Genomic DNA, 22,837 nt, shown 5'->3' on the forward strand with positions numbered 1-22,837 from the left:
GAAATTCAAGACTCAACAAATACTGGTTGCCACTGAACAGACAGGCCTCTGTCCCCGTACACACGTGTCACTCGAAAACAAAAAGCCTAAAACATGAAAACCGCACCTTAAGAAAGCTGTTTGGTAGCAAAACATTCTCGATGCGTTAAGTAAAGGTGACAATTAAAAATGCTCAGACTCAAGCCCAACACGCAATAATCGGTCATCACGAAGTCAAATGCTGACTTCTTCGTTAACCAAATTAAGTGAAACTAAAAAGAGAGACACTTTAACCCACGTTTTACAAAAACTCTCTTGGCAATTTCTCAATTTCGGATACAGTATGGTTTGCAAAGACAATTATATTAAGCAGTCCACAAAGTGCTAAAGCAAGGCTAGTCAGCGATTTTTCCAGGTCAGACTTTGTCCTCAGATAGGAGCTACAGAGCATCGCAAAACCCCTCACCTGATGTGTGATGCACTTCCCTGTAGTGGCCGGAGAGGAGACTGCTGTACAAGGACGACGAACAAGTCTGCAGTCTGAAAGGACCAGCCTGGTGACTTGCTGCACGATGCTCCTGCAGTGGTCCAGGAAGCACAGGGGAGGAAATCGAAATGAAAAACAGAACAAACTGCTTTAAAAAATAATTCCGCGTAAGATGTCTATGCACTGAAATCTTCACTCTTAAGAACATCAAATTTCGCATTTTGTTTCGTGGGAATTATACAGACACCAGCCAGCTCAAAATGTAGGTCTGATTTTACTCAACAGGGCCCAGAGGGAGGCCCACACACACAAAGGTCAGCCCTCAATCAAATTAAGAGTTTGGTCTCCCCATGTGAGCCAGCTACTGTCATTCTTTTCGCTAATGATTCTAACCAATCATCTGGTCAACACATGCTGGTAATCACAAGAGTATCAGGTGAAAATGAGCATGGACTGAAGAGTAACTGAGCCAAAGCCTAATTTTAATGTGGCATATACTACTATCAACATGCAACTTGAGGGACAATCATGAAAAAGCACAGTTCTAAGCATACCAGTCTAATGAGATAGAGAAAAAAAAGCATCAAATGTAAAAAAAAATTAAGTATGCACATAGTCACTAGACTTTCCACTACTCTTTAATTGTTTATTAAATGTATGCCCATTTCATTTACATTTTACCACAATGGCTTGCACATGGTTAAGTAAAAATTATCCACTGTATGATGAATGAGTGAATGTGTGAATGGATGAATGAAAGAGAGAATGAATGAATCTTCCATATACCTTTCCATCAGGGAGCTTGGTGCTTGTAGTTTTTGTGAGGTAAAGACCTATGCATAGAAATGGAAGAAGTTGAGGACTTGATCTGCTAACACAGTTTTCAGCCCCATCTATTAAGTTATTTTTAAATACTGGTAATTCCCAGTGGTCCACATTAAATAAAATCAGTAGCACAGTTATTATAAAATATCCCCAAATTAGTCATCACTGACCTGATTTCCAGTCTTTGATTACTGGAGCTGATCTGCATATTTGTTTAGGCTGATTTTAAATTTAGTTTGGGCTTCCTAAACCCATGCCAGGTAACAGTGGGAAGGAGAAGGCCCAGGATTATATTGGGTGTCAGAAAGAAACTATTCTGGAGCTAAGAATATGATCTCCAATGTGAACAATCTGTAAACAGGTAAGTGAGCCAATTATCCTTGGGCACATGGCAACACATCTCAGTAGTCATGATTATTTTCATGCATACACACTCACTATTTTTAAGAGCACAATCCAGCTGGAAAGGAAAATAATTTCAATTGCCTTCCAACACTTTTCAAAGCAACGAATGGCAGCCAAAGTATTCTTACTTCTAACTACCCCATTCACCAGGTACTTATTTAAGTATCTGTTATTGAATGCCTGGGACTGATAATCAAACGATGTTAGTTTCCTAGTCCTTTGTTTTAACTATGTGTTATCTGTAAGTACAGAAAAAGAAGATAAACCGTTCTAGACTATAACGTCTTTGAAGACACTATCCCTTTATGAAAAAGCTTGTTGAGTTACAAATTTCAATAGTGACCAAGTTAAATAGACACTCACAAAATTCTAATTACTCTTACACATACTCATTTTAAGGGGAGGAGTCTTAATTTCATCTAGTAACATCAAATGAAGCAGAGAAGCCGGATAATTATTTTTGAACAAGGTGCAGGTACTGTGGATTTGCAGGCAGCACTTTCTTTATGAGCTAATAGTTGAGAGACTGTTTGCCTGTATATCGATGTGTGCACACAATCCTATTTACATATCACCTGGCAGATAAGGTTTTATAGAGTCCAAATTACAGTCTCCTGTTCTGCTGAAGTGCAGAGAACAGTCAAACATGATGCGAATGCTGTAAAATATTAATTTACTCTCACTGGTATGCCTATTTATTTCAGAAGTATTTGTGTTGCTACACCAGTTAGAGTAATTAAGAGAGTTAACATAACTTGCTGTATTCCATCAGAGGGAAGTAACAAAGAATACAAGTGAGGAAAAAAGGATTCATTGCAAAATAACACAAACAATATGCAAAAAAACCCTACAGATTGTTTTAAACAATAAATACACCAAAATGAAATACTTAATTTTTAAAAATCACAGCAGTACCAATAATGCAATGCCATTAATAGTTGAAGATTACTAAGAAAGATGGCCTAAATAATATTGATGTGTTAGTCAATGAAGAGATAATACGTAAATAATGTAAACACAAGAGATAATATAAATACTTCGGAGAGAGTAGGCCAAAGCTAAAGGTGCAAAAAAACCTGTCATACACAAGGACAAAAAAATACTTTTTGAATACTAGAAGTGGAAGTGCTTATAGGTCAGCATCAGTAACAATTATCATTAAAAGCTTCTGCTAGTTCCTGGCTAGGTAGCCCCATTGATTAGAGCGTCTGCCAAGGTTTCTGTCTGGACTGCAGGTCAGGCCTCATACAAGAGCAACCAATGAATGCATACATAAGTGGACAACAAATCCATGTTTTGCTCTCCCTCTCTCTCTCCCTCCCTCTCTCTATTTCCTTTTCTCTCTCTCTTCCCCTCTATTTCCTTCTCACTCTCTCTCTCTCTCTAAAATCAATCAATCAATACATTTTTTTAAAGAAAACCTTCTACTAAATGACTCCCTTGAAATATGCCGTGTTAAAGAGCTCCTAAGTGGGGGGAAAAAGAGATCCTCTTAGCCTGAATCAAAACACCCTCATCAGGAGAGCCCTTGCCCCCTTAAGTCTCAAATTCTGATTACATATAATGAAGTTTCTGAAAAGTAATTTTCAGGTATGGTACAATTTTTGCTTACGTTACAACAACGATTGCATTTTCATTACTCCACAAATGGGATGCATTAAAGTTATAGGAAAATCAATACATTTCTGCTAACATCAAATATGTCAAAGAAAATATAATGGTTGTTGCTTTTTTGTAACAGTTCTAAACATGTTTTAGCACATTTGTGATGGTAATATGTAGTACAAATATTTATTGTACGTGAGCCTGAAAAGTTCAGATTTGTAAGGACTATAAAATATATACACTGATAAAGACAAAAATATGTAAATTATGAAATAAGAAAAATATTTCAAAGAATTGTTACCACAAATAAAGGTTATTTACCCCCAATTTTTCACTACTCCTATAATTTTAAGTATTTATGTATATTTTTTAAACCATGATCCAATTACAACTCTTTCAGCTCACATTTAAGAATAGCCTCTAAAACTAGCACTTCGTATACTTATTATTATATCATCTCAAAGAATTTTTGAATGAGTATTTTATTAAACTGAATTTAATGAATCTAAAATTTGAACAGCATGATTTCAATTGCTTTCCAACTTCATTCTTTAAAAAACAGGGCAGTCCTGTATGCAAAACCCTAACACAGAAATTATTCTCTCTATTGGGATTTCAATAATTTATAAATATTTTTAGTGCTTTTAAAAAATAAAAAGGGCCCTGGCTGGTATAGCTCAGTGGGTTGAGCACGGGCCTGTGAACCAAAAGATCACGGTTCGATTCCCAGTCAGGGCAAATACCTGGGTTGCAGGCCAGTTCCCAGCAGGGGCCAGTTCCCAGCAGGGGACGCACAAGAAGCAACCGTACATTGATATTTCTCTCCCTCTCTCCTTCCCTTCCCGTCTAGAGATAAAGAAATAAAATATAAAAAAATTAAAATAAATAAAAAAATAAAAAGGCCTCCTTCTGCTAACTTTGGAAGTATAATGGGAACTAAACCAGTTCTTTGAAGCAATTCAACTGCACATATCTAAATCTCTCATAGAAGCCAATCATTCAAATTATCGAGTTATTCTGAAAACAAAGCAACAGAAATAAAACTATGTACCTTCCCCTAAAAATGATATTGTCTCACTGCACTGTCACTTCACATATGCAAGTATTTAAGCTCTTCAGAGCCTAAACTATGTATTACTTTCAGACAACCATAGTTTAAAGAATTACATTTACCTAATTTCAGGTTTGTAGTAAAATATGTTTCTTGACTAACTTCTAAGAGGAAACAAAAGGAGCTGGTGTCACAAAGTGTTAGTCATCAGAAACTGCCATTGAGGGTAAGTGCCAAAGTACAATCCACTTGACATTTCAGCGTGGAAAAAAATAAAATAAATAAAGGCACATTATACAAAAGGAATGTGAGTCCTTAAACGCTGTAGTGACAATAAAAACAGGAGTCTCAGAATCGTGTTGACTAACATTTTAATAATCTCTCAAGGCTGACCTTTCCCAGGACTCCCAGACAACTGAGTAAGGTATGTTGAAATGCAGGGCCATCTACAGGCATTTGATGTATAATCTGATAGCTAAAGAGTTTTCCTTGAACGTTTCTCTAAGAATAAAAGACAATTCAGATGCCCTGAAGCTGATTTATAATATTTCTGAAAAAGAATCACCCTGTTTTCCAAACCCTCTTAAAACGAAATTCAAAGAGGAAAATATTAACTTTCACAGTTCCAAATCAAGTAAATTTTTCATCCTTATTTTAGCATGAATTTGTGCACTCAAAAATACACGTTCACTTTTTAGTACAAGTAAAAACAATTTTCTGTAAGCTGTAAAACATCATCCAGGACCTCCAAGGTTTTGTGTAAAACTTCCACTTCTGTGCCTTATTTTATATCCTTGCTTCTCATCTGTTTACCTCTTCGAAGTAACAATAGCTCGTTTTCACCACTGCAGTGCTTGATCTGAGCAGGGCACAATCCAGTTATCAACCACATAAACTTGCTAGCAGAAACTCATAACTCCACTTCCCACCACCAAGTAAGTATACAGCACTTTCAATCCTAGCCCCGGGAAGGGGGGTGGGGGGAAGACTTACCAGTTTAGCTAGGTGGCTATAGAACTGTACACTGGCAGGGTCACAACTAAATCGAGGCATGATTATTCTCAATTATTTTTACTTTCAAATATCAGGGTTACTAAAATACTTCCCTTTATTTGGATTGCCTGAGCAACACAGAGCTTCAACCAAAGCTACTTGTATTTTTGTAACAGTATTATTGGTCTTTGCATAACAGGCTTAGTAAGGTGGTGTCCTAATGCAAAGAGTGGACTGCTGCTCTCTAAATTATTAAATGTTCATTAAATTATATCCCAAAATAGAACAGAAGTTGTTTATTGTGCAAAAACACCACACATTATCAGTCTACCAGCTACAGGCCTGCATTATCTCTTTCCTGAGACAAAAACCTTTTAACTTACTGCCACAGATGTAAAGATCATGCCACAGATCCAAATGAAGAACAAATACATTCAGAATGGCTGCCTACTATCAGTACCCCCCTTTTTTCTATTATGATGGCTGTAAAGTTTTAAAATGTGACAATAGGGACAGCCTTCCAAAATAAATTACTCCCACTGAACAAACGCTTTAGAAAACCAGTCATGACGACTGACAAACTTAGATTCTAAAGGATGAGCACTTTCACACTTGAAAGGGTTAAGGGCCTGCCTGCAAGGCCAATGGCACCAGAAGCAAAAGAAAAATGTTGCTTTAGTCAGCTCTGAAAGGTTTCTAACAAGTACCAAATACTTGTTGATCTGTTCACAATAAACACCAGCAGGATTGTCGGTCTCCTTTCACTGTCTGGGGAGAGGCATTTACATAGCACACCCAGTAAGAACAGTCTCTTTTATGAGAATGGAGAAGCCTCACTCAGCGTCTCGTCCAAATGACTGAAAGACGCAATTGAAATAGTGAAGTCTCTCATCTGGCTTAGGCAGCACAAATACCGTACGTAAGACACTTGGAACAGTCCAGGCACAAAACAAACCCACCTGAATGGACGAGAAACACTGCCTGTTGCCATGGCAGCCTGATCTAATTACATGAGTGATCAGGGTTGGAGTAAGTGCACCGAAAACCTACACCACTGACCACATCTACAGGAGGAGAAAGGCAGGCAGGCAGGAGGTTTAAGAGAGACTTCAACCTCTGCTCTATGCCGAAGGGATCATTTAAGCCCACTTGTCTGTGGAGCTGTTAAAATACTGACTGATACATGCACAGAGGGCAGGCAGAGGAGACTTAAATGCCACAGCATTAGCCGTTATGGTGCAATCCCTTCCCGGGAGTTCATGTGCAGGATTTTCTCATCCTCCTCTCTGGTGGTTTCTCCAGGCATATGCTTCATTCCAGAAAACAAGAAAAAGAAAAGAAAGAAAAAAGAAGAGCTCAAGTATCGAACTTCTTTGGCCCACCAAATAAACCCCAAGGTGGGCTTTAACAGGGTCTTCAAGGAAATGTAGGTCTCCCCCAAAACCTAAACAGAAATGGTTTAGCTCACACTGTTGAAAAGTAACTACCGGTACCTGCGCCTAAAAATAAACATCATTAACTACCCTCTGCTGTGTGTGACATGTAACGATGATGTTTAAATATGAAGAACAGCCTATATTATAAAACACAAATGTCACTGAGCGGTGACTACCAGCTTGCCAAAGGAGAACTTATTTGCATACACACATTCCCTCGCATGCACGACAGGATGTGCTGGGAGTAAGCCACTCTAAGGCATTAGTTTTGATTCTGTGGGTGTAATGGGGTCTTCTAATTTTGCGAGCTGTATCCTGTGGATCTCACAGAGAAGCTAAAAAATCTCTTCGGGGACAGAACCAGCTTAGAGGAGTCCCTACTGCACAGCATACGGTAAACAAAATAAAAATAGCTTGCCGTTCTCGTTAGCCACATCGCGCATTATATAACCGGCTTCCGACTGGCTTTTTTTTTTTTTTTTTGCCCTTACTACTCTTCAGCAATTTCCCAATCTTCCGAAGTATTTATATTACCTTCTTATCTGTAGGATTATGTACTAAGAAAGCAAAACAAAACAGAGCCGCCACAAGATTGAACCGAACCCCACAATCCCTAGAAGCCGATTTTTTTTGTTTGTTTTGTTTTGTTTTGTTTTGTTTTGTTTTGTTTTCTGGCAGGATCTCCACCACCACTCTACTTTCACCCCCAATCAAGGTTCTTGCTCAGTCTCTCTAGAAAACCTGGATTGTTTCATCGCTTCCAGTCGGCCCCCTACGTGGTCTGAAATAAAATGAAAGCACAAGACACGGAGTTTGGGCTGGCAGTCTGAGGGCGGGGGGCTGAGGAGGGGTCGGGCGCTGTAGAGTCAGCCAAGTGGCCTCGTAGGGCCCCCTCTCCATTGCCACGGCCCCCGTCGAATCCCACCCCCACCCTCCCCCCGCGCGCGCACACACACACACACACACTCACACTCGCGCGCTCACTCGATCACTCTCCCGCCGCGCTCCGCCACAGCCTCACCTCTCGCTCCGCCCGTCCGGCCCCTTCCCTGCCCCCTGCAGGGCCGGCCTGCGCGCCGCGCTGGGACCACGTAGGAGGAGGCGGCTGCCGCGGGAGTGGCAGTGTCTCCGGCCCGGCCCGGAGAGAACGGGCAGCGGGGCTCTAGGGCGCATCCCAATCCCCGCAGCGCCTCCACCGCCGCCTCCTCCTTCCCCTCCTCCTGGCTTCATTCACCCTCCCAGCAGCCGCGCAGCCGTGCACTCCCGGCGCGGGCAGGGCAGCGCCTGCCGCTCTTCCACTGCTCTAGCCGCCGGCGCAGGCGGGGGTGCCGGCCGGGTTGGGGCGCTCACTGGCTCCCGGCTCCGGGCGGCACGGCGGCAGCACAGGATCAGGAAGCGGCTGTACCAACAGGGCCGTCACCGCCACTCCGGCCGCGCTCCCAGCACCGCGACCCCGCGTCCATCCCTCCGCGCCGCCCCCCAACCCCTCGCGCTCCCACCGCCTGCGCCCGGCCGCGCGCAGTGTCCCGGCTCCTTCTCCAGCGCTGACCCCTCCGGGTCCATCGCCGAATGCCCGGCGAGACCGGCCTCCGCGAGGAGACCCCCAGCCCCGGGCCACCGAGGCCAGGCAGACACCTGCGAGTCAGCCTAGCCCCTCCTTCAGACCTGCTAGCTCCCACTACCCTCTTTGAGGAGAAGAGTGAGGAGGGGGCACCGAAGGAGAGGGAAGCGCGACCCGAGCGGCCGTCGCCTCCCTTTACCCCACCTCCGGGGAGGAGGACATGACCCTCGGCGTTCGCTGCCAGACCAGCAGCCGCCCGAGCCGGGCGCCGCCGCAGCGCTCGCTCTACCCCCGCGCCCCCAACCCGGGCGCGCCCACTCGCTCCGCTGGCGCCCACCGTGTCCCCCGCAGTCCCCCTGCCGGCCATCCCCGCGCCCAGATCGGGGTGTCGGCCCAAGAAGCTGAAGCCAGGAAAGGTTGTATGTACACACACACACACACACACAAACAACACAACAAGCCGCGTCGATTTCCTTCGCTCCTCTTCAAGCTGTTTTCCGTGCTGTCGATTGGGATTTGGGGTTTGTTTGCTGGTTGTTGCTTTGGCCCATCTTAGGAGAGCGGGGGTAGAGGGAATGTTAATCTAAATCAGGGGAGAAGGGGATGGGGGAGGGTAGAGACAGAATCAGAGGAGAAAAAAAATCGCCACTTACTGTAAAGTGTAAATGGATCTGGGGTGGCGTGGGGAAGGGGGGGCAGAGGGAGAGAAACAGTGTCTTGCGGCTGCTGTAGCTCTGGCTGCTGCTCCAAGGGGCTTGTTTTGGATCCCCCTGCAGTGAAACAGGTCCTGTACGGCTCCGCCACTGTAGTAGAAATGATGTCTGCGGTATACTCTGCTCTCTCCTCCTCCTCCTCCTCCCCCCACACTCTCTTCCCCTCCCCTCCCTCCTCCCTCCGCCCTCCCTCCCTGGCGCTCTCTCGCGCTCGCTCGCTCGCTCCAGTATGTAAATGTGTAATAGAAGCCAAATATGGAGCAGTTGGCTGCCGCCGCCGCAGCTCAAGGATCCGACAGGAGGGGGGGCACCCTCCGGCGGGCGGTGGGGCAAGCGGCTCCGAGCCCGGCGAGTGCACGGCGACGAGCTGCCAGTCCGCGCCCTTAACCCTTCGGTGCACTGGGCCCCGGCTCAGCGGCCCTCAGGGAGGTGGGCGCGTTTCCCCAAGACCGGCTTGGAGTCCAAGGGCTAGGAGCGGGAGGGGAGACACTGGCCGGAGAGGACAGTTCTTCCAGGTTTGGGAAAGGGGCGGGGAGCTGAGGCGATGAGGTAATTGTAGAGACGACCGATCGGTCCTCCCGCGCCTCCCAGGGTCGCTGTACCTAGTTGGAGGGAACAGAACAACAGCAGGGTGCAAGTCAGGCACCTTGGAGGACTCTCTGGCTCCGAGCCAGCGAAGTAGCCCATGGGAAGGGGAGGGGAGGACGGCCAGTGCTGATTCCCTAGGTGCAGAGAAGCGTGCAAGAGGGCTGACCGCGTCGTCCTAAACATCCACCCTCACTCGGTTTGGCTTCGGCGTTCCAGGACCCAGACCACGGGCGGCGGAGAATGCCTTTGCTTGCAACTCTAGAAAGTTTTAAGGGTACCCCCCCCCCAACCAACTGCACATGCACCCTTACCTTTACTGCCTGGAAAGTCGGTGACCTTCCTGCCCTCTTTTCCTGCAGGTCCCGAAATCGGCTGTGAGTGTGGAACTACCCAGCTGTAGCCCTGGTAGACTACCCTCGTACTCCTCACAGCTAATTCGGGATCATTAATTTAATCGGAAATGAGGTAACTAGTGTAGGAGATAAAGCAAACCAAGCATCAAATGGCAGTTCTCCGTGAATCCATGCCGAAGAACTTCCTCTGGACTCAATTTTTGATTGCGGTTCTCTACTCCCCACCACCTGCCCCCTCTGCATGTACCACCACCTGGTGTTAGTTGGGTGGGAAGGAATCCTCTTTCGAGGGGTGCACCTTGCCCACAGGTGGTACACTTGGAGGAAGAGAAGGCACATCATGCTAAATGGAGCTTAGTAAATGGAGCTTAGTGTGGTGTTCCTCTTGCTGCAGATAATTCTGGAAGACCAATAGGTGTCTCGGCAGCATTTGACCTCCTTCAGGTGCTTAGAACCAAGTGTCTGGAAACATAATCCTTCCAAGTAAGTTTGTCTCTGGAAGCCACCACTATTGACTGTAAGCTGTATTTGAGAAACCTTTTTGGCTGAGTTAACTTATGACCTAACCGTTAGTCACCAGCCGAAGCAGGATACGGAATCACCAAGAGGAACGTGTCAGCTTTTAAACAACCGTATTGGAGAAACAGCGTGCTACAGAAGTAAAAATTTGCATAGCTATGAAGGTGTAGAGCCCCTGAAATATTTTGCTCACATCTTGAAATACCATATACATGTACATGACTATTTAAATAGAACTACTACTGTTCACTGTTACTCGTTTCTACAACTTTTTTTTTCATTTAAAAATCAGTGATTGTTACAGTTTAAACCCAGGGTTGGTCTAAAATGACATTGTTGGTCTCATTACAGCCTCTAGTGGACAGTTAACATCAGTTTCCTGACAAGGCTCTTCCTAGTGTTGTGTTCCTTGACAAGTATTATGAAGGTGAAGGTTAATACCTCAGACAGAACCGGGGAATATCGCTTTCCCCTACTTTGCAGAGCTGGCCTCTGCAAGGAGCAGCAGCTGTCGGCTCTGCACGGAAAAGATGTATGCTTTGTGCTGCAGGTATTCTTATTACTGGCCTGTGAATAAACAGAGAGCTTCTGCTATTCATTTCAATGTCAGACAGTTTTCATAAAAACTCATCTAAAATATTTTTATAACAGAAAATATTGGTTGCCATGTTTTTGGCTTAACTGAAATGTTTTTATTCCAACTCCTAATCTGCAGACTGTCCAATCCACCTACACTCTATTTTTAGATGTCGTATATTTAGAGAATTTTCAGTAAAAAAAAATCTAATATTTTAATTGTTGCATTGGCACAAGCAGTTAATTTAAGTTATTTTATAAACCTTAAACAAATTAAAACACATAATTCAGATTAGAGTTAGTCAATTAATTTAAATATTCCCTCAAGGAAGCTAAATATGTATATTATCAAAGCATTAAGAACAATTAATAAGAAATGTGTCATTTACTTTCTTAGCCATTAAGATTAAAGCCATAAATTGCCATTAAGATCTGTAACTATTTCTTCCTGCAAGGTGCAAACAACATAAACATAATAATACTCCTGATACAATTTCATTACCTTTAGCATGGAAATCTTTTATCTTCAGATGGCAAAAAAGTAAAGGTACAATAACAAATAACTGGTACTGACTCTTTAAAAACAACACTCTCATGCAAATAAAAACCCAGTAGAAGAAGAGCAGAGCTTTCACAAAGCCAATAGACAAATATATATACTGTGGTCTTATTCATAAACCTGATACTATATTCATACAAGTGTAAGTCAAACTTTGAAATAAAGGAAATTGAGGCACTGGATGGTGTAGCTCAGTGGATTGAGCTTGAGCCTGCGAAACAAAGGATTACGGTTCGATTCCCAGTCAGGGCACATGCCTGGGCTGCAGGCCAGTTCCCAGCAGGGGATGCATGAGAGGCAACCATACATTGATATTTCTCTCCCTCTCTCCTTCCCTTCCCCTCTAAAGATAAATAAAATCTTTTTTAAAAAATAAAGGAAATTGAGAAACAAGGCCTGCTGAGCCTTACTCCTAACTTGTGTTCTGCATTGACCAAACACCATGGCAAATCATTTCATCCCTGATATCTGTTTCACTTTTTGGGTAGTATCCACTTTTGAAGGTTGCAACTAGGCTATCAAATATATATTACATTATTACATCTTGCATCTGCAGTGTCTTCAGAACAGCAGCAGCAGTTGGGAGCTGTTGAGAGAACCAGAATGAGCATCCCACCCGAGACCCACTGAATCAGAGTCTCCCTTTGGACCAGCCCCTGGGTGATTCCTAAGCACAGTAGTGTGAAGAATGCTGTCTCTTCTACAAAGGCTCTGTCTGCATGAATTTGGCCACTGACGCAAAACTTAAGTCTTCTATTTATTCCTTTTTATTCCCTCCCTCTTTTATTAATTTTTAATGAAAAATTATTACATTTTATGCTTTGGTTAAATCATACTGCATTTCAGAAGAGCTGTGATTCACGTACAAATCTGCATCATCATCACCAGGAGAGCAGTCTGAGGAATGCACTGGGCCTGGAGCAGAAAGGCTTCCCTCCAGGCAGCAGAGGGAGCACGAGAGCACTTGAGTGAACCAAGTGCCCGGGCGGTTGGAGAAGGGTAAGTGGTTTTAAAGGTAGCATATTTTTTCATTGGAAGCAGCCTCCTATAGAGTTCAAAACAGAACAAAAACAAGCAAACACAAAGAGCTTATCTGGTTTCAACAACTAAATGTCAAACAGATTGGAAGTGAAATATAATATAGATGTACTTATTTGGAGTTTTAGTCTTGAATACTTGAGAAAATGGTGGACCTCAAAAGTCATACTTGGAAAAGATGCCTTAGCTTTTCTCCAGTCAAAAATAAAAATAATCATGTCACACTATATGTAAATCAACCCACCCTGCTGTATGCCTCAAACTTAGAGAGTGATGTATGTAAATTACTTCTCAATAAAATTTCAAAAATTAAGATGACATATAGAATGAGGCAACTCTAAGAGTAACTCCTACTTATTTTATTTTATTTTTATATTTTATTTATTTTCTTTAGAGGGGAAGGGAAGGAGAGAAGAAGAGAAACATCAATGTATGGTTGCTTCTCGTGCATCCCCTGCTAGGAACTGGCCCCTGGGGGGAACTGGCCTGCAACCCAGGCATGTGCCCTGACTGGGAATCGAACCGTGATCGTCTGGTTCGCAGGCCCGTGCTCAATCCACTGAGCTACACCAGCCAGGGCACTCCTACTTATTTTAAAATGTCAGAATCAAGTCCTGGTCAGGTGGTGGAGTTGGTTGGAGTGGCCTCCCATACTCCAAAAACTTTCAGGCTGGATTCTGTCAGGGCATGGCAGGATGTGTCCAAGAGATAGATGTTTCTCACATTGCTGCTTCTCTCTCTCTCTCTCTCTCTCTCCCCTTCCCTCTCTCTCCCTCTCCTTCTCTCCCTGCCCCCTTTCTTTTCTCTAAAATTAATAAACATATCCTTGGGTAAGGATTTTAAAAAATGTTGGGGTCAGTTAACCCATCGCCATGTCTCATAAATGTATTTCTTTTGGACTTAAATATGTTGGTGAAAAAATGCTCCTACATATATTTTTGCTTGAATATAATTTTTAATTGACTTTTTTAGAGAGAGAGAAAGGTAGAGGGGAGAGAGAGATACAAACAGACAGACAGACATCCTTTTGGTATGTAGGGCAACACTCCAACCAACTCAGCCACCTGGCCAGGGCCTTCTCACCACACTTAACTTCACAATAATTTTAGGGTTTTGTCCTTAATGTTTGCAGTGGTGAGGACTTATATTTGAATTATATCTATGTAGCATTTTACACTTCTCATAGCCTCTCATATTACATCTTCAAACACTCCTATGAAGTCGACAAGACATGAGAAAGCCAAGCCTCCAAAAAGTTTTGAAACTGGCTTATACTTTCATAGCACTGGGTCATTTGTTACAATAATCCGATGGAGGTGTTCAGAAAGGAGGGAAATCAGAGAGCATAGGTGGCAAACACAAAGAGCGCCGGCCGAACCCGGCCCCCCACCCTGTTTTATCTGGTCCAGCACCTGGTTTCCACCCAGTGGCAGCGCCAAGCTTCTTGCCTCTAGTTAAGGAGTAGTTACATTTGTACAGTCCTAAAATTACATTCAGCCCTTGGAAAGCAACCTCGAGGCTCATGTGGCCCCTGGTAAAAATGAGTTTGACACCCCTGTCATAGAGGTTAAAGACTGGGCAAGCATGTTCTTTACCGTCTTAAAAGGTTTTTCGAAGTTACTAGATAGTGAATATTTAATGAATGAATTTTGAAATGAAATTTATGAATAGAGACTATGTCTTAATTCTCAACTCGCTCTGTATGTAATTATCATTTAACCAACAGCCTTACGGTTCAATGTATTTCTCACTTATTTACCAGCACTTATTATGCACCTACAATAACTAGGTCATAAGACTATAAAGATAAGAAGGACATCTTTGTCTTCAAGGAATTCACATCAAAATAAATATTACCCTTTGAAAAACACTCATTTTTACTGTGATAAAAAGGGAAAGACTCATAGTTGCTGGGCCCAGCCCGCTCACAGTCATTGCATCCACCAGACTTTCAAATATGAGAGGCATTAAACCTTTGGGAGGTGGAAAGGTTATCATCTGAACCGTCTTTCTTGACTCTTCAGCAAAATTGGACTACAAACTAATTTTAATATTTCAAATTTATAAAACAAACAAAATGTAAAGCTATAATGTATATTTTATCTGAATGCCTTCCCCATCCCTCCCAAAAAAGTCACAGGAGTAAATCTAAATGGTAAACATTTATTTATTTTTGTCTTTTAAAAAATTGTTAAAAAAGAATTTCCTCCTACGTGAAAGTAGGATTTGCCAAGTCTCTGTCTGGAGCAATGTGTTATGGCTGTGTAATGAATCCCGGAAAGTTTTAATTTTTAATGGAAACACTGACGGACCTTTAACCATGCTATAATAAGGAGGGTGTTAGCCTACATATGTCATTTAAAAATCTGAGCAAATCATAGCACGCTCGCAAAACAAATATACTTTTCTTAGACTGCACCCTGAAATACAGCTGGGGAGACAAGAAAAGAAAAATTAACTCAAAACAAAAGTGAAAACCACTCATACAGTGGACTCTGAGGTCAGCCTGCCACACCCAAACTATAGTGGCTGACCTCAACACGTGACACGGGGACTCTTAAAGAACATACTTCTGGGTCATCTTTCTCGACCTTTCACCAAACCACAGCAGGACAGGCATCTGGGGAGTGGAAATGACATCACCGATTGTGAAGAGTGATGTCACAATCATTGTACTCAAACATTTGTCAGTGGTTTGTGATTTAACAGTGCGCATTGGGCAGTTTTAAATGAGGGTCTGTCCACAGTTAAACGCAAGAACCAGTGCCTCAGTGTAGGCCTGCATTCTCCACTATGGTGACCAAGCACCTGAAATGTGCTTAGTCCAAACTGAGATGTGTTGCAGTATAAAACCTACTTCAGACTTTAAAATAACACACACACACGTATATCTACATACACATATATACATGTATATGTATCTCAATAATTTTTATATTGATTAAATGTTGGAATGAAAGTATTCTGTATGTATTAGGCTAAATGAAATAAAATTAAATTTACCAATTTCTTTTCACTTATTAATGTGGCTGCTATAAAATGTAACATTCCACATGAGGCAGGGCTGCATATTACGTTTCTAGTGAACAGTACAGGTACAGACAGTGGGGCTGGGGAGGTGCAGCAGTGAGTTCCAAGAACCACAACTCGAGACCCCGGCTTGGCTCTGCTACAGTGCAATGATAACGTAAGTTACTTTTCTGGCTTCCTCAGTTTTCCACCTGGCAGACATGGGCTTTATTCCTGTTAAAACCATCCCCGAGAGGTAACTATCTGTCAGGGAAGGCAACATCTCTTATTGGTGGAACCGGAATGGGCCTGCAAAACACATTGGTTAGGCTCTTCTGTGACTCATCTTTTTACTGGGAAGCTGCTGGAAAACTTATACTCTGGTTCAGAAAGCACAAGCATTCTCGAATTACAGTTCTTTTTGCCACTTGAGGCTGAATGGTTTGAGTATAATACCGTCTTGTAACAGATGGCTTTTGGCATTGATAGTGAAAATTTTAGAATTGCTCCATAATTATAAAACAAATCAAGGCCACCAAAAGGAAACCTGTTTTTTTTTTTTAAAAAAAAAACCCACTTTGTAATATATTTAGTACAATAGGACATGCTAAAAGGAAATGAGATGATTTTAAGCAAAATAATCTCATAAGTAAGACCTAGATAAATTTTCATCAATGGAACTGTGATCAAGATTGAATGTAATGCAATGACCTAGGAAATATCAGAATTTATGGTCTTAATCATCTTAGGAACACAGCTTTTCTTACATAAAAAGAAAATGGATATTTTAAGGCTTTGAGTTGAGTGTGTTGAATTTTTGCTTGGTATTGGCCAGGAGCACTTGGAAATCTATTAAAAGCATTTCATTAACAACTTGGCATTTGGTTTCCTCAAAAGAAATACATTTTCCAAATTAAAATCGAAACCCAAAGCCACCACTGTTTGAACTTAAGGCAGTGGCAGTTGACGGGTAGCACACGTAAAGCTTGGAGGACCTTCAAATTAAGATCACCGGCAACAGTCGGGCTAAATAAATAAGTAAATACACATCTACTTGTTAGGGAAGTGAAGTTCTTTGTTGTTCTAGCTTCATGACATCAAAACATATATATACATAGCTATAAGCTCTTTCAGTTACTACATTTTTCTTGAGTCAGTATCAGCCAGGAGAAGCTGACCCAAGTGAGGGTCAGGGTTTCAGAAAATTATTTTATAAGGAATTTACCGACTTTACCTCAAAAAGGAAGAGTTAGAGAAAGCTGCATTGGCAAAGTTTGCCTTTTGATGTAGATAATTGAAAAAACTGCCCACGTCCGAACCGCTTTCCATGGGCCTCTCCAAATCTGACTGCTGGGAGGGTTGGGGGAGCTCTCAAGACTGACTTGCCCTGTGTATGTGGCACAGACGTGAACTGCTAGCTACTGCCACAGATGCTGTCTGACAGAGCAGAATAGTAGCACTCAGACTTAAACTGTAAATTACAAACAATCCCTCTTTACGTACAAAATGAATGCACAGAATGGAAGACCCTGTCAGCGACAATGCCAGTAAGTCAAACAGAAGAAGACAAATTGTTTACTCATACTACTACAGCCAAATTCTTATTCTGCTAACTGTATTGTCATGGGAGAGCTTTTCTTTTTCTTTTCTTTTCTTTTTTTTTTTTTTGCCAGGTATAAAGAGGAATTAATACATTGTAATTCTAATAAACTTGGAAGGCATCTGGTGCTTGTCCTCTGAAAGCCAATCAATCAGTTGCATGATCTGTTTCCCAAACCCTCCCCCTACCTCTGGTTTAAAAGTTGTAACTTAAATGCCAGTAGTAAGAACATGTGACCCAGTCACTCCCAGAACTAGCTTTTTCTGCAGTCAATTTCATAATTACAATTCTCTGCCTCCCTGCTCAGCACTTCCTTCCCCTTCGCTGTCCTCTCTCCCCAACCCCCAGCAATGAATCATCCTGCATTTAAAAAGACTTAGATGACCCAGTTCAAACCTCACTGGCATCCTGTACATTCTTATGCCAAAAAAGGGGAGTTGCTCTATGACAGAAACCTCACCAGATCCTGATGCAGATCTCAGCGGCAACAAACTTGGGTGTCTATCCCGGAGGATCAGCAAGGAGTTAATTTTCCTAGATCACAGTGGTGATTCAGAATTGCATATCTCAGTTCACGATCAGGTTTTCAAGAACCCAGTACAGTGTACACAAAGAAATATATCAGAGAAAAAATGTTGGCAGATCTCCGGGTGCAATCAGGGCAGAGGAATTTATACCACATTCAGCCCTTTGATTTCTCCGGATCTGGCTGAGGGTAGGGTTTCATATTTGTGCTTTGGCAAATGAGTGCAATAATTAACTCTTCCCTATGTATGTTCCTAGTGTTCTTCCAGGTTATCGTGTGATTATTTGTGCATTTATTAAAACCAGGAACATTTTGTCCCCTTCATTAATTTAATACTGTGTCTGAATAATACAGATTAAGTAAGTGACATGGCCTTGACTTTAGAGAGTTTTCATCCTACGACTTAAGGAGGTGCAGCGTGAATGTACTTTTGTATATGCTTTCTCTCTACAGGGGAGGCCCTTTCTCCTCCCCCCACCTTTTCTTTGCAGGGCTATTTTATCTTCACACTCTGAGATCCAGCTCAAGCATCAACACTTCTGTGAAGGCTTTCCTGATTATCACAAGTTTGCGGCTCTGCCCAATGTATGAGTCAGAGAAGTGCTATTTTCTTATTCTTTTTATTTATACAATATTTTTTGAAAGTCTGACAGAAAAAAAATTCAGGGCCATAAGCACAGATGGAGAGTATCCTAAGTGAGGGCGTATCTTATCCAAATACTTCCTGTTACTCCCAAACCCATGTGACCTCTCTTTACAATTGTTTATTGTTCCACGTATGTGACTCTGTGACTCCCCACACTGGTCAGTGCTTCATGTGAGTTCCCATTGCCCTCTGTTGTGGGTTAAAGTCTCTCCCCGGGAAAGATGTACTGAAGTCCTAACCCCAGTGTCTGTGAATGTCACCTTGGTTGGAAATAGGGTTTTTGCAGATGTAACTAGTTACAATGAGGTCTTAACTAGATTAGGGTGGCCTCTAAATCCAATATGACTGCTGTCCTCTTAGGAAGAAGAAAAGATACAGAGACACAGAGGAGACACAGGGAAGAAGAGAGAACAAGGCCTTGCTGATACCTTGATTTTGGACTTCAGCCTTCAGGGATGTAATAACATAAATTTCTCTTGTTTTAAGCCTCCTGGTTTGAGGTAATTTGTTACAGCAGCCCTAGGAAACTATTACACCCTCTTTTTGAGATCTACAAGTGTAGTGCTGAAAAAGAACCACATTCTTTTTCTTCTTTTTTTAAAGACTTTATTTATTTATCTTTAGAGGGGAAGGGAAGGAGAGAGGGAGAGAAATATCAATGTATAGTTGCCTCTCATGTGTCCCCTGCTGGGAACTGGCCTGCAACCCAGGCATGTGCCCTGACCGGGAATCGAAATGCAATCCTTTAGTTTCTTTTTCTTCTTTTTATTTATATATATGGCCCTATCTCTTTCCTTTATAGATGCACATAGGTAATCAGTTCCAGATGTGTGTTTGGTCTTTTACCCATGATAATACCAATAAACAAAAGGTCCAGTGGAATGGGAAATTTATCAAGACAGCTCTAGAATCACCTCCCATCACCCCAGAAACATCTGGCTCCTGGCCCAGGCATGGAGGTTACTAGAGGTTTGAGCTGAGACTCCTGCACTGGGTCTCAGCTCAAAGGTCTTCCTCAGGCCTCCTCAGCTCCCTCTGCTGGTTGCCAGGATGCACCAACAGCTTTCCTGTTGCTGTTTCAGTGTGTGGGATAAAGGTGAGGAAAAGACTAAAAAACGAAACTAATTGGCATTGAGAAAATACAGCCAAACGCTGCTTATATTTTTACTGTCCTTTTTGGTTCAAAGAACACACTCCATTGCGTTGATTGTTGACTTAGGGTAAGTTGTTTCAGGAGGTTTTCCCCAGGTGGTAGAAGGAGGCCTTTCCCTCTAGCCCAAGGTGTGTACTCTCTCAGAGGTACCATAAGATGCAGCATACAGTTCTTGCATACAAGTCTCACTACATGGCTACTCCAACCTGTCAGCTATTCAGGCAAGAAAGAATCTTGACTCATCTCATTCTTTCACATCCAATCCGTCCACAAATTTGGGTAGCTCTACCTTCACAGTATATCCAGGATCTGATGACGCCTCACCACGTGGGCTGCCACCTTTGGAGCTAAACCACCACTGTCCTTCATCAGGACTATGGTACCAGCCTCCCAAATTGTCTCTCTGCTTCCACCACCACCACCCATGCCATAGCCGATCATCTGTATCAGGTCATCCAATGGCTCTCCTCCATCTGGAGTCAGAGTCAAAGTCGTCCCCAGGCCTACAAGGCCCCACACTATCAGGATCCCCCCGAACTTTCAGATCCCAACTCTTACTATTTTTCCTTCCGCTCCCTCATTTCCAGCCTCACTGTTCTTCTTAGCTGTTCCTCAAACAATCCAGGCACTCCCTTGCCTCAGGGCTTTTCTGCTGGCTGATCCCTCTGCTTGGAATGCTTTTAGGGGAATCTTCCAAGCAGAGGGATCACTCCCTCACCTTCTTCAGCTTTTTTTTTCCCCTAAAAAAGATGCAATCTCCCAGTGAAACCTGCCGTGACTACCCTACTTAAAAATGTACCCCTGGCTTTTCTGATCCACCTTGCCTTGTTCTATTATTTCATAAATGTATTACCTTAGGACATTCTCTGTTACTTCCTTTTTTGTTTGTTTATTGTCAAGAAAGTAGAGATTTTGTCTTTCTTATGCACTGATAAACCCCAAGTACCAGAACAGTCCTTGGCACATGATGGATACCCACTAAAGATTCATCAGCTGTTACATAAATTGATGAACTAATAATGCTTTTCAGGACCTACTATGAGCCCTGGCTGGTGTGGTTCAGTGGATTGAGTGCTGGCCGGAGAACCAGGACCTACTATGTGCAATGCCTATAAGCCCCAGTACAAATGATTGTCTCATTAGCAGCTAATCAAAAACAAATGCATCTTGTCCACACTATGGTACATATTCTATTTACTTGATTGTTGACCTAACTGGACCTGGTATAACTATCAAAGTTGAGTTGGAACGAGCTGAATCTCACATTCAGGCTTAGATTTGTGAAGAATTTAAAAAATTTCGAAGTCAGAATCAAAGAGCATGGATGAAAGAGTTATGAGAAAAATAGAAAGTTCAGCTATAGCTTTGAATAATCATAATTTTAAAAGCTACCATTTATCAAGTTCGTATTCTATGCCAGGCAACATGACAAGAGTTTTGCACGTGGCATCTCCTCTAATCCCCACAATGATATAATGAGGTGAAGATCATGATCTCCACTTCTGAGGTGATTAAACCAAGGCTTGATGTTTGAAAGACCGAGCAACAGGTTCAAGATCACCCAGCACTGAGTATGCAGCTTGGGTATGTTTTAACAAGTCCTTACTTGAATGGAATAGGTCAGTTAGAGTCATAACACTGCATTACAATATTTTGGATAAGGCATTATTTTAATACCAATCTCTATTTTTGAGTGAATAATACAATAGCCCAATAATTAAAGCTGGTGATTCTTATTAAGAATTAAATATTCCTATATAAGTTGAATGGTTTCAGATCAACCTAACTAGTTTCCCAACTACCAAAACCATACTCCAGCTTAGGGCTTTTTTTTTTTTAAATCCATGCTACTACTTTGCTGGAAATGACACTCACTTGAAGTCTGTGGTCACATTCCAAGGACCCTTTTCTATATGAAATCATGGCTCCACCTGGCACACCCCATTATGGTAAGGACTAAGTAGATGATAAAAGGCCAACATAAATTCCCAAGCCTAATTTAAGGACTTCTTTTCACTTAGCCTGGGGCTGGGCCTTACTTCTCTTGTCCCAACCTAGAGCTTTCAAGAATGCATTGTGACCACGACTCGAGAGTAGGATCTGAAAATAACGTGACTACAAAAAGAAGTCTAAAACACTACAACCTTTTCGCAGACTCACTCCAATTTCTCTTGGAGGGAATTGATCCTTGAGGCTGAAACAGTTCCAAAGGTTAACAGTCTAAGAATGTGAGAGGTGCTGGGGAGACTTGCCTCACCAAAGATACGAACAGAACTCTGCTCTCAGAGGGTGGAAGAAGGAAGTAAGGAGACCCTATTTGTGGCTGCAGGAGACGAAAAGAAAAGAGCCTCACAAGGCAACTACCAACAGATGGCAAATACATTTTTAATTCTTCTGTCATACTGTGTGGACTTGTGCACATTTGTCCTGCTGTGTTAGGCTCCTGAAATAGCTACCCATGGAATTGCAGAACAGTTCTGCTGCAATCTGAGATTTAGGAAACCGTGCTGGCTGACAAAACAGGAAGGGCCCGTAGTAGGATGGAGTGGATTTGCTCCCAGTCTGCAGCTCCTCAACGTGGCATCCACTGTAGTTCTTCGTGCGGGCGAATTCTCTCACGTGTCAGGCCTCATTGATGAGACGTGCTATTTCAAATCATCCTCTGAGCTCTACTTGGAGTTATTCAATGCTGACACTGCCTGTCTGGCGACTCTCAAAGGTAAAAGAAGTGCGATCCGTTTACTTAGGGATCCTAAGTCCTCAGGAAGTGTCACGAACATATATGGCAGCCTGGAGCTCCACACCAAGCCTTTCATGTACTTTTTGGTTTTGTTTTAATTTCCACTTATTGATTTTTAGAGAAAAAGAGAAACATCGACATGCTGTGTCAGCAATTTATGCATTCCTTGTTTGCTTTTTGTATTGCCCTGATTGGAATCAAACCTGCAACCTTGATGTATTGGGACAATGCTCTAACCAACTGAGCTATCTGGCCAGGGTGTTTTTGTTTTTAACGTGCACAATTCAAAGGTTTCGTATGTTCTCTGAATCATGCAACCAGCAGCCATCTGAAGATTGCTCTGTAGTTTGTGCCAGGTGGACCTGGGCAGGCCACAGGCAGTGGCTGACCTTGAACCTCCTGGGAGGACCCAAAGTCAGTGTACCCAGTAGACAGCTTCAGACCATGCTGGATTACAACCCCCCACCCCCACCTC

The 22,837-nt window shown here is 42.6% G+C and overlaps 1 protein-coding gene and 1 long non-coding RNA gene across 10 annotated transcripts in view; one reads left to right on the top strand and one right to left on the bottom strand.

Moving 5' to 3' along the window:
* The window catches only part of ATXN1 (ataxin 1), a 391,897-nt gene extending 382,701 nt beyond the window's left edge, over positions 1 to 9,196 (bottom strand). For 4 of the 7 annotated variants that reach the window (XR_005065293.1, XM_037037921.1, XM_037037917.1 and 1 more), the window contains exons 1-2: positions 8,996 to 9,196; positions 446 to 557 (exon numbers count right to left, since the gene is read on the bottom strand). The gene's annotated coding sequence lies outside the window, so the exon portion shown is untranslated. Of the gene's footprint in view, positions 1 to 445; positions 558 to 1,252; positions 1,300 to 1,461; positions 2,933 to 7,802; positions 8,079 to 8,995 lie in introns of those variants that run through there. The other 3 variants (XM_037037918.1, XM_037037920.1, XM_037037919.1) reach the window with 3 other exon arrangements.
* Positions 9,197 to 9,260: 64 nt separating this feature from the next.
* Positions 9,261 to 13,015, top strand: LOC118981190 (uncharacterized). 3 transcript variants are annotated; one of them, XR_005065294.1, is made up of 4 exons: positions 9,261 to 9,484; positions 10,003 to 10,108; positions 10,391 to 10,483; positions 12,139 to 13,015. It is a non-coding gene; the product is annotated as an uncharacterized LOC118981190 (long non-coding RNA). The 3 variants fall into 3 exon arrangements; XR_005065296.1 differs by having other exon boundaries at positions 10,391 to 10,479; positions 12,207 to 13,015; XR_005065295.1 differs by having other exon boundaries at positions 9,261 to 9,449.
* The last annotated feature ends 9,822 nt before the right edge of the window (positions 13,016 to 22,837 follow it).

The sequence above is a fragment of the Sturnira hondurensis genome, unplaced genomic scaffold, assembly GCF_014824575.4.
Source record: "Sturnira hondurensis isolate 20B ecotype Veracruz unplaced genomic scaffold, ASM1482457v3 Scaffold0023817, whole genome shotgun sequence".
Classification (NCBI taxonomy): Eukaryota; Metazoa; Chordata; class Mammalia; order Chiroptera; family Phyllostomidae; genus Sturnira; species Sturnira hondurensis.